General features: G+C 36.0%; 1 protein-coding gene across 2 annotated transcripts in view; it reads right to left on the bottom strand.

The window, feature by feature from the left end:
* Positions 1-8,116: 8,116 nt before the first annotated feature.
* The window catches only part of LOC148844281 (uncharacterized), a 43,611-nt gene continuing 42,428 nt past the window's right edge, over positions 8,117-9,299 (bottom strand). For both annotated transcript variants that reach the window (XM_088959156.1, XM_088959157.1), the window contains one exon: positions 8,117-8,780. The gene's annotated coding sequence lies outside the window, so the exon portion shown is untranslated. The remainder of the gene's footprint in view (positions 8,781-9,299) is intronic.

Genomic DNA, 9,299 nt, shown 5'->3' with positions numbered 1-9,299 from the left:
GAATATGTTTCATTCTTTTTCTCTTAATTTTTTAAGTTGTATTTCAGATATTTCCATAATTATTTTTTTATCTTTAATGAAGGTTAGCAGTACTTATCACAATGTTAACAATATTAGATCAGGATTATAATAATCCTAAGTTGATCTCAATATAAACTCTATAAATTTAGGAAAATCATTTTCTCTAAAGTCCTATTTTATCCTACTTATTGTTACTTGTTCATTATCTTATACAACTACAGTTGTAATTGATCACTACCACTAATCATTATAAATACATACATAGGATTAGTTGAAACACATTGAATCGTAGAATACTTTCATCAATTATTTTTGACTTCTCTTTTTGTTTCAAAATGGTATTAGAGTCGATGGCCACAGAGCTGGTGAAAGCAATGTTGGCTCCAATATGGGTAGCAGTGGTGTTATGCTAAGTGGGAGCTCCTCAATCCCCTCAATTCAGAATGTCTTTGCATCCCAATCAAATTAGGGAGTGATAATTATCTGCTCTGGTGTGAGCATAGTTTCTACCCGTTGTTGGGCATAATCACTTGATGGAGAAGGTAGAAGGTAAGAAGGAAATTCTACCCCTAGAGGTTGAAAATCCAAATTGTACCAGAGCCATTCTAAATCCAGTTCGAACGATGGTGTGATCTATATCAGCTTGTGTTGAGTTGGTTGATTTCGTCACTTATTGTAGGCGTCATGGGGCAAGTAGTTGGACTCTCCACATCAACAGAAGTTGTGGGTACACATGCAAAAATCTATTTGACCTACTCTTGGTTGAGGATTCTATAGTTAAGAAGACAACTTTAGAGTTTAAGAAAGGGATCACTATTCATCTCTACTTACACTTAGCAGGCAAAATCAAATGTAGACAACCTCTCCACTGTCTCTGAACCGGTAACTAAATTTGATCTCATTCTTTTCATTCTTGCTGGTATTGGTTGTGAAAATGCATAAGTTGTTACTACACTTACCATTTGTCCTGATGCTGATAATTTTGGAATTCAAGACATTATGGGATTGTTACTCAACCATGAAAATTGGCTCGAGGAGCAATCTCGCTCTTTGAATGATGGATCTATTAATGCTAATTTTGATAGTATAAAAAATAAGAATTCTTCACAAAAAGGAAAACCCAATCAATAGTTTTAGCAATTTTCTAATTTTAATAGTGGTTGCAGTAGGGGTAGGGATCGAGGACCCTTCCCATTTCATCATCAATAGTTTTATCAAAATAGTCAACAACATCAGATTCCGTTTCAGTAGTTTGGAGGTCACAGTAATAAAAGTCCTAGCATTGTTTGTCAAATTTGCAATAAAAATGATCATGGTGCATTGCAATGTCACAAAGACGGGTATACCTTTGATTTTCAGAATGATAATTTATCTAATGTTTCCTTAGCATTTTATGGAGGTTTGTAGACTCATCAATACTAGTCCAGTCCTGATAATGGAAACTCGATGTTTGACCCAACTTGGTATTTGAATTCCAATGCCACTCATCACATGACTCCAGAAATTCATAACTTATAGAATCGGTCAGTACATGGGTTCTGGTCAAGATAAAGTCAGTAATAGGAATGGTCTATGCACTTTTCATAATGGCAATTGCTATTTTCAATTCAATCATTTTGCTTTCACTTTAAATGATATCTATCATGATCCTACTATCTACAAAAAATTGTTATTTGTTAGTAGTTTCACCAAAGATTATGATGTGTTTTTTTGAATTCCACTATGGATTGGATCATAAAAACTTTTGAATGAGGCCAGGGATGAATCGAAAAAGAAATATTTATTGGTTCTACCTCCTATTTTTTATAAGAGAATGAATCTGTTTATCGAAGGATCAAAAAGACTAGATCTCCTGCGGAAATGATTTAGAAGATCAAGACAGATAGTCAGGAACCCTAGATCCACCTATGCAACACCAGAACAAGTTGTAGGGGCCACCACTCACAATTTGACCATAGTAGGATATCGCTAGATCCATCCTTAAGACTGAGAAGCACACTTAGGGTCTATTAACGCCTAGATTTAAATCTTAGAACTTCTTAAGACATGCCGATCTATTTTAAACCCTTCTTAGATAAGCACAAATCCCTAGTGACAAAGGAACTTCAATGTATCTTTTCCCGCACCTTAACCAATAACCATCCCTTGCGTTGCGAAGGATTATGCAAGACAATTCTTCTATAAGAGGTTAATAGAGATGGTTTATACTAGTTCCCATCATCAGCTACCATTTCCACATCATCTCTGTAGGTTTTGATTGGAAAATGAACCTTAGTTCATGGATGGCATTTGCGGTTGGGAGTCACAACCCTTCGGATCATACACCATGTTATTTATCAATTTGGTCTTCCTTACATTTTAGATAAGTTACTTAGTTTAGTGTTGCGATTGGGACTCACAACACTTTCATCAATTATTTTTTGACTTCTCTCTTTGTTTCAAAATGGTATTAGAGCCAATGGCTGCAGATCTAGTGAAAGCAACATTGCCTCCAATGTGGATAGTAGTGGTGTTATGTCGAGTGGGAGCTCCTTAGTCCCCTCAATTCAGAATGTCTTTGCCTCCCAATAAATTAGAGAGTGATAATTATCTACTCTGGCGTGAGCATAGTTTCAACCCGTTGTCAGGCATCATCACTTCTACCTCCAGTTTTTGAAAATCCAAATGGTATTGGAACCATTCTAAATCTAGAGTTTGAACGATGGTGTGATCTGTATCAACTCATGTTGAGTTGGTTGACTTCATCACTTATTGTAGGCACCATGGGGCAAGTAGTTGGACTTTCCACATCAACAGATGTTGTGGGTACACTTGCAAAAATCTATTTGACCTACTCTTGGTTGAGGATTCTACAGTTAAGAAGACAACTTTAGAGTTTAAGAAAGGGATCAATATCCATCTCTGCTTACACTTAGCAGGCAAAATCAAATGTAGATAGCCTCTCCACTGTCTCTGAACCGGTAACTAAATTTGATCTCATTCATTTCATTCTTGTTGCTATTGGTTGTGAAAATGCATCAGTTGTTACTACACTTACCATTTGTCCTGATGCTGATAATCTTGGTGTTCAAGACATTATGGGATTGTTACTCAACCATGAAAATTGGCTCGAGGAGCAATCTCGCTCTTTGAATGATGGATCTGTTAATGCTAATTTTGATGGTATAAAAAATAAGAATTCTTCACAAAAAGGAAAACCCAATCAATAGTTTTAGCAACTTTCTAATTTTAATAGTGGTTGTAGTAGGGGTAGGGATCGAGGACCCTTCCCATTTAGTCATCAGTAGTTTTATCAAAATCAAAATAGTTATCAACATCAGATTCCATTTCAGTATTTTGGTGGTCACAGTAATAAAAGTCCTAGTATTGTTTGTCAAATCTGCAATAAAAATGGTCATGGCGCATTGCAATGCCAAAAATCTAGGTATACCTTTGACTTTCAGAACAATAATTTAGCTAATGATTGGAAAATGAATCTTAGTTCAAGGATGGAATTTGCAGTTGGGATACACAATCCTGAAAATCGTACAACATGTTATTTCTTAGTTTGGTCTTCCTTACAGTTTGGATAAGTTAGTTTAATGTGTGAGTCATGTCAGGTCGGTATTCAAAATCGCCACTTTTGTAGTTATCAAATTGCTCATCAAACTCAAACTCGCTTAATCGCTTATCAACCCAATATTTAACCATTACACAAACCAATGAATTTGTATATGTAGTTCATTTTCTTGTTTGATAGAATAAGGAGATCTAATGGTTCTCCCACTAATGGATTCAATCAATTAAACAAAAAGACGGGTGCCATAGATGGGTTATAAAACTAAAAAAAGGCTTGTAAAATGTATTTAAGAGAAAAGAGGGTTTAAGTCATCAACAAGGGATGAAAATAAAACGCAAAACATAACAAAACATTTTATTAAACATTGTCCATTACCTTTTTCTTGATCAAGATACCAGTTGCTGCCAAGGATAGGGTCGAGGACAATAAGGTAACTTCACCTCTGGTTTGGGCCAATGAATTCAACCTGGGAGTAAGATGAGAGCATAGGTCAGAGGCCCCAGGCTTTATCCTAGGGGTAGAGAATCCGATGGTTAAGTTCGTCTGGACTCATATAATGAAAAGCCTATATTACAATTTACAAAGGTTCAAAACTGCATACCTTTTAAGGATTGATGCTGATTGAACAATACCACTACCGAGACATTAACAAATGCGAACTTGCTTTATGAAGGGAAAGAAACTTGAAACTTTCAAAGAATTTGCCTTTAGTGACGCCCACTAGACAAGTCACAAGGGGCTGAGTAAGGACAAAGCAAGGTGTAGATAAGAGTCATCAGCCACAGAATGAAACTCTTTATGTCTTGCCCATGAGAACTCTCTGCACAACACACTACCCCCATGAATTAGGAACATCTCTCCCACCGTAATACTATGCAGGGGATGGGATATTCTCTATGCGTGGCTACGATGCTATGTGGGTAGACGTGGATAGAGTTTGTGCGGATAGGAGATCTAGACTCATAGAATGACAATCCTATATTACAACTTACAAAGGTTCAAAACCGTGTCTCTTTTAAGGATTGATGCTAATTAAACAATACTATTACCGAGTCATTAACGAACAAAATCCGAATTGCGTTATGAACGGTTGGAAACTTTTGAAAAAATTGCCATTAGTGATGCCCACTAGACAAGTCGCAAGGGGCTAGGTAAGGAAGAAGCAAGGTGTAGGTAAGACTCACTAGGGATAGAATGAGACTCTACATCTCTTGCCCATGAGAGCTCTGCCTGCAACACACTACCCCCGTGAATTAAAAACATCTCTCCCTCGATAATACAATGCCGGGGATGTGATATTCCCTATGCATGGCCACGATGCTATGTGGGTAGATGTGGATATAGTTTGTGTGGGTAGGAGATCTGGACTTATAGAATGAAAAGCCTGTATTACAATTTACAATGGTTCAAAACCATGTCTCTTTTAAGGATTGATGCTGAATAAACAATAGTGCTATCGAGTCATTGACGAACAAAAGAAGATTTGCTTTATGATGGGAAAGAAACTTGAAACTTTCAAAGAAATTATTTTAGTGATGCCCACCATACAAGTCGCAAGGGATTAGGTAAGGACAAAGCAAGGTGTAGATAAGACTCCCCAATCATAGAATGAGACTCTAGATCTCTTACCCATGAGAACTCTACCCATGTTTACCCATAACGCACTACCCCTGTGAAATAGGAACATGTTTCCGTACATAATACTATGCAGGGGATGAGATATTCTCCATGCATGGCTATGATGTTATGTGGTTAGACGTGGGTAGAGTTTGTGTGGGCAAAAGATCCAAGTCATATAATGAAAAGCCTATATTACAATTTACAAAGGTTCAAACTATGTCTCTTCTATGGATTGATGATGATTGAACAATATAACTACTGAGTCAATGAAAAAAAAAACACAGACTTGCTTTATGAAGGCAAAGATACAATAAACTTACAGAGAAATTGCCTTTAGTGAAGCCCACCAGACATTCCATGTAGGGCAGAAATTTGGCCAGGTTAGGCTGAAGCCAACCCAAAAGGTAAGATTGCGCTAGTAAATTGGGGTAAGGGAATGAATGCAATTATGCATCCATGAATGACAATTCAAACACCTATTATTGATTTAAGCATCGGAATGCCTTCTCCAAGGACCACCTTGGAGTCTTGATCGTAGTTGGTTGCAAGTTCTGCTCGGCGCACCACCTCGTTTTTACACCTCAACTCATTCACGTTAAAAATATGTTTTAACTAAAATTTGAGATCTATTATATCTGTCTGACCCCTATGGTGATTGGGGAATAATCAATCTACCCTTCAAGCAAAAAGTAACCACCCCAAGATTTATCTTATTACATTGCTAATTACAAATTCCTTCTACATGCTATAAACAATAGTGCTAAACAGATTGAAAGAAAACCTCATTTTTGAGTTATTAATTTATGTAGTATTTCAAATATTGTACCAACATCTAGTAAAGTTTCAGATACCATAAGTTTAGCACATGTCCAAAAGATTAACAGGAAGGGAATATGTTTCATTTTTTTTCTCTTAAATTTTTAAGTAGTATTTCAGATATTTCCATAGTTAGTTTGTTATCATTAATGAAGGTTCGCAGTACTTATCACAATGTTAACAATATTAGATGAGGATTATAATACTCCTAATTTGATCTCAATCTAAACTCTATATATTTAGGTTAATCATTCTCTCAAGAGTCCTATTTTATCTTGTACAACTTAAGTTATAATTGATCACTACTACTAATCATTATAAATAGATACATTGGATTAGATGAAACTCATTGAATCCTAGAACACTTTCATCAATTATTTTGACTTCTTTCTTTGTTTCAAAATGGTATTAGAGCCGATGGCACAGATCTAGTGAAAGCAATGTTGCCTCCAATATGGGTAGCAATGGTGTTATGCTAAGTGGGAGCTCTTGGTGTGAGCATAGTTTCTACCCGTTGTCAGGCATCATCACCTGATGGAGATGGTAGAATGTAAGAAGAAACTTCTACCCCGAGAGGTTGAAAATCCAAATGATACCAGAACCATTCTAAATCAAGAGTTTAAACGATGGTGTGATCTGTATCAGCTCATGTTGAGTTGGTTGATTTTGTCACTTATTGTAGGTGTCATGGTGCAAGTAGTTGGACTCCCCACATGAATAGAATTTTTGGGTACACTAGCATAAAGCTATTCGACAAACTCTAGGTTGATGATTCTATAGTTAAGCAGGCAACTTCAGTGTTTAAGAAAGGGATCCCTATCCATCTCTCCTTACACTTAGCAAGAAAAATCAATTGTAGATAGTCTAACCACTGTCTCTGAACCATTAACCAAATTTGACCTCATTCTTTTCATTCATGCTGTTATTAGTTGTGAAAATGCATCAGTTGTTACCACTCTTACCATTTTTCCTGATGTTGATAATCTTGGCTTAAGGAGCAATCTCGCTCTTTGAATGATGGATCTATTAATGCTAATTTTGATGGTATAAAAATTCACAAAATGGAAAACCCAATCAATAGTTTTAGCAATTTTCAAATTTTAATAGTGGCTGCAATAGGGGTAGGGATCGAGGACCCTTCCCATTTAGTCATCAATATTTTTATCAAAATAGTCAACAACATTAGATTACATTTCAGTGTTTTGGAGGTCACAGTAATAAAAGTCCTAGTATTGTTTGTCAAATTTCCAATAAAAATGGTCATGGCGCTTTGCAATGTCACAAAGCCGGGTATACCTTTGATTTTCAGAATGATAATTTAGCTAATGATCCTTCAGCATTTTTTGGAGGTTTGTAGACTCATCAATACCAGTCTGGTCCTCTATAATGGAAACTCGATGTTTGACCCAACTTGGTATTTGAATTCAGGTGCCACTCATCACATGACTCCAGAAATTGACAACTTATAGAATCAGTCAAAGTACATGGGTTCTGGTCAGCTATAGTTGGTAATAGGAAAGGTCTATGCACTTTTCATAATGGTAATTGCTAGTTTCATTTCAATCAGTTTCTTTCAGTTTAAATGATATTTATCATGTTCCTACTATCTACAAAAATCTGTTATTTGTCAGTAGTTTCAACAGAGATAATGATGTGTTTTGTTGAATTCCATCATGTTTGTTGCTTTGTGAAGGGTTATACAAGACAATTCTTCTATGAGGGAATAATTCTTCCACTTAGTTTAGTGTGTGAGTCATGTTAGATCAGTATTCAGTATGGCCACTTTAGTTGTTATCAAACTATTCATCAAACTCAAACTGGCTTAATCTGGCTTAATCGCTTACCAACCCAATATTTAACCAGTACACCAACCAATGATTTTGTAAATGTAGTTTATTTTCTTGTTTGATAGAATAAGGAGATCTAATGGTTCACTCACTAATGGATCCAATCAGTTAAACAGAAAGATGGGTGCCACAAATGGGATAAAAGACTAACAACTTTAGTAGCTCAAAATAACTATAACTCATACCTATGCCTATTGCTTTTTCAAAGACCTACAAGTTCCTTGGTAGGGAGTACTTCCACTCTGGGCATGGCTGGGTTGAATAGAGAAATCCATTACTAAGGGAAGAGAAATACAAGGAGGAAAACACAGATACAAAGAAACAAAGCTAAAACCAAAAAGGAAACACCAACATACCGACCTACAAAACAAAACGTTTCTCTATCACAACCATCAATCAAACTTAACCAACAAACAACAGGAAACAGAACATTGGACTCAGAGACACCTCTACTGATTAATTCATGAGCCATATATTATTACCGTCCATTTTAGTAAACGAAAAGAAAACTGATTGATCTCAAATAATACATAGAACATCTTGAATATCAAGAAAACCATCTAAAGGCCAATATCTTCTGCTGCTCCTCAATCCATCAACTAAATCCTTGCAATGATTTTTTATCAAAAGCTGATCCAAACAAAATTGGCAACTGACTCCAGGCCCCTCCATGAGCATGCTGATCACCTTGGCATGAAATGTAAAAGAAAGCCCTACTCTTGCCATACTTAGCAACCCTGAGAGAATCTCTACTATTTCATACATTGACACCAAACTATGCAACCCTTTGGGGTAGCTTGAGCCATCCTTCATGTAGTGGACTGGACACAAGCAACATGCCAACACTTTGCCAACATAAGAGTGACCCTCCATCTCCATGATTCTTGGAGTCCATCTATCTTATTTCTTAGATATACCTGTTAATAGACGAAAGAACATCAATGGGGGAGAATAAACCACTCAACCACATCATTATCATTATCATCATGGGGTCGTTGAAATGAAACCTGCTGCTTTTATCATTTGTTCTATTTAATGCCATATACATTGTAAAACTAAAATTTATTTCTAAGTTTCGAGATATTTCTAGTGATAGGTGTTATTTTAAGTATAGTTGGGATAAGACAAAAGAGTTAGGTGCACTTAATAGAATTTGCATAAATTACTGTGTTCATTGTAATGAAGTAAATAAATCTTTTTGTTTATATATTTTGTACATGCATGTTATTTTTCTAGCACTGTATTATTTTCTTTACTTTGGGGTATCACAGTATTCAAGATACTATGTCTCTATATTGCCTTTTTAACAGAAAGAGTGTCTTTATTTGAGCATCAAACTAAAAATAGTCAGTTTCTAGCTTGGGGTGGCTTTAGTCTTCTACCATACGAGGAAAGTTAGAAATTAACAAGATAATTTTTCAGGACAACCAAAGAAG

This window comes from Nelumbo lutea, chromosome 8 (genome assembly GCF_056320005.1).
Source record: "Nelumbo lutea isolate HS-2025 chromosome 8, American lotus-T2T, whole genome shotgun sequence".
Lineage (NCBI taxonomy): Eukaryota > Viridiplantae > Streptophyta > Magnoliopsida > Proteales > Nelumbonaceae > Nelumbo > Nelumbo lutea.
This window is presented reverse-complemented; position numbering and strand designations above follow the sequence as displayed.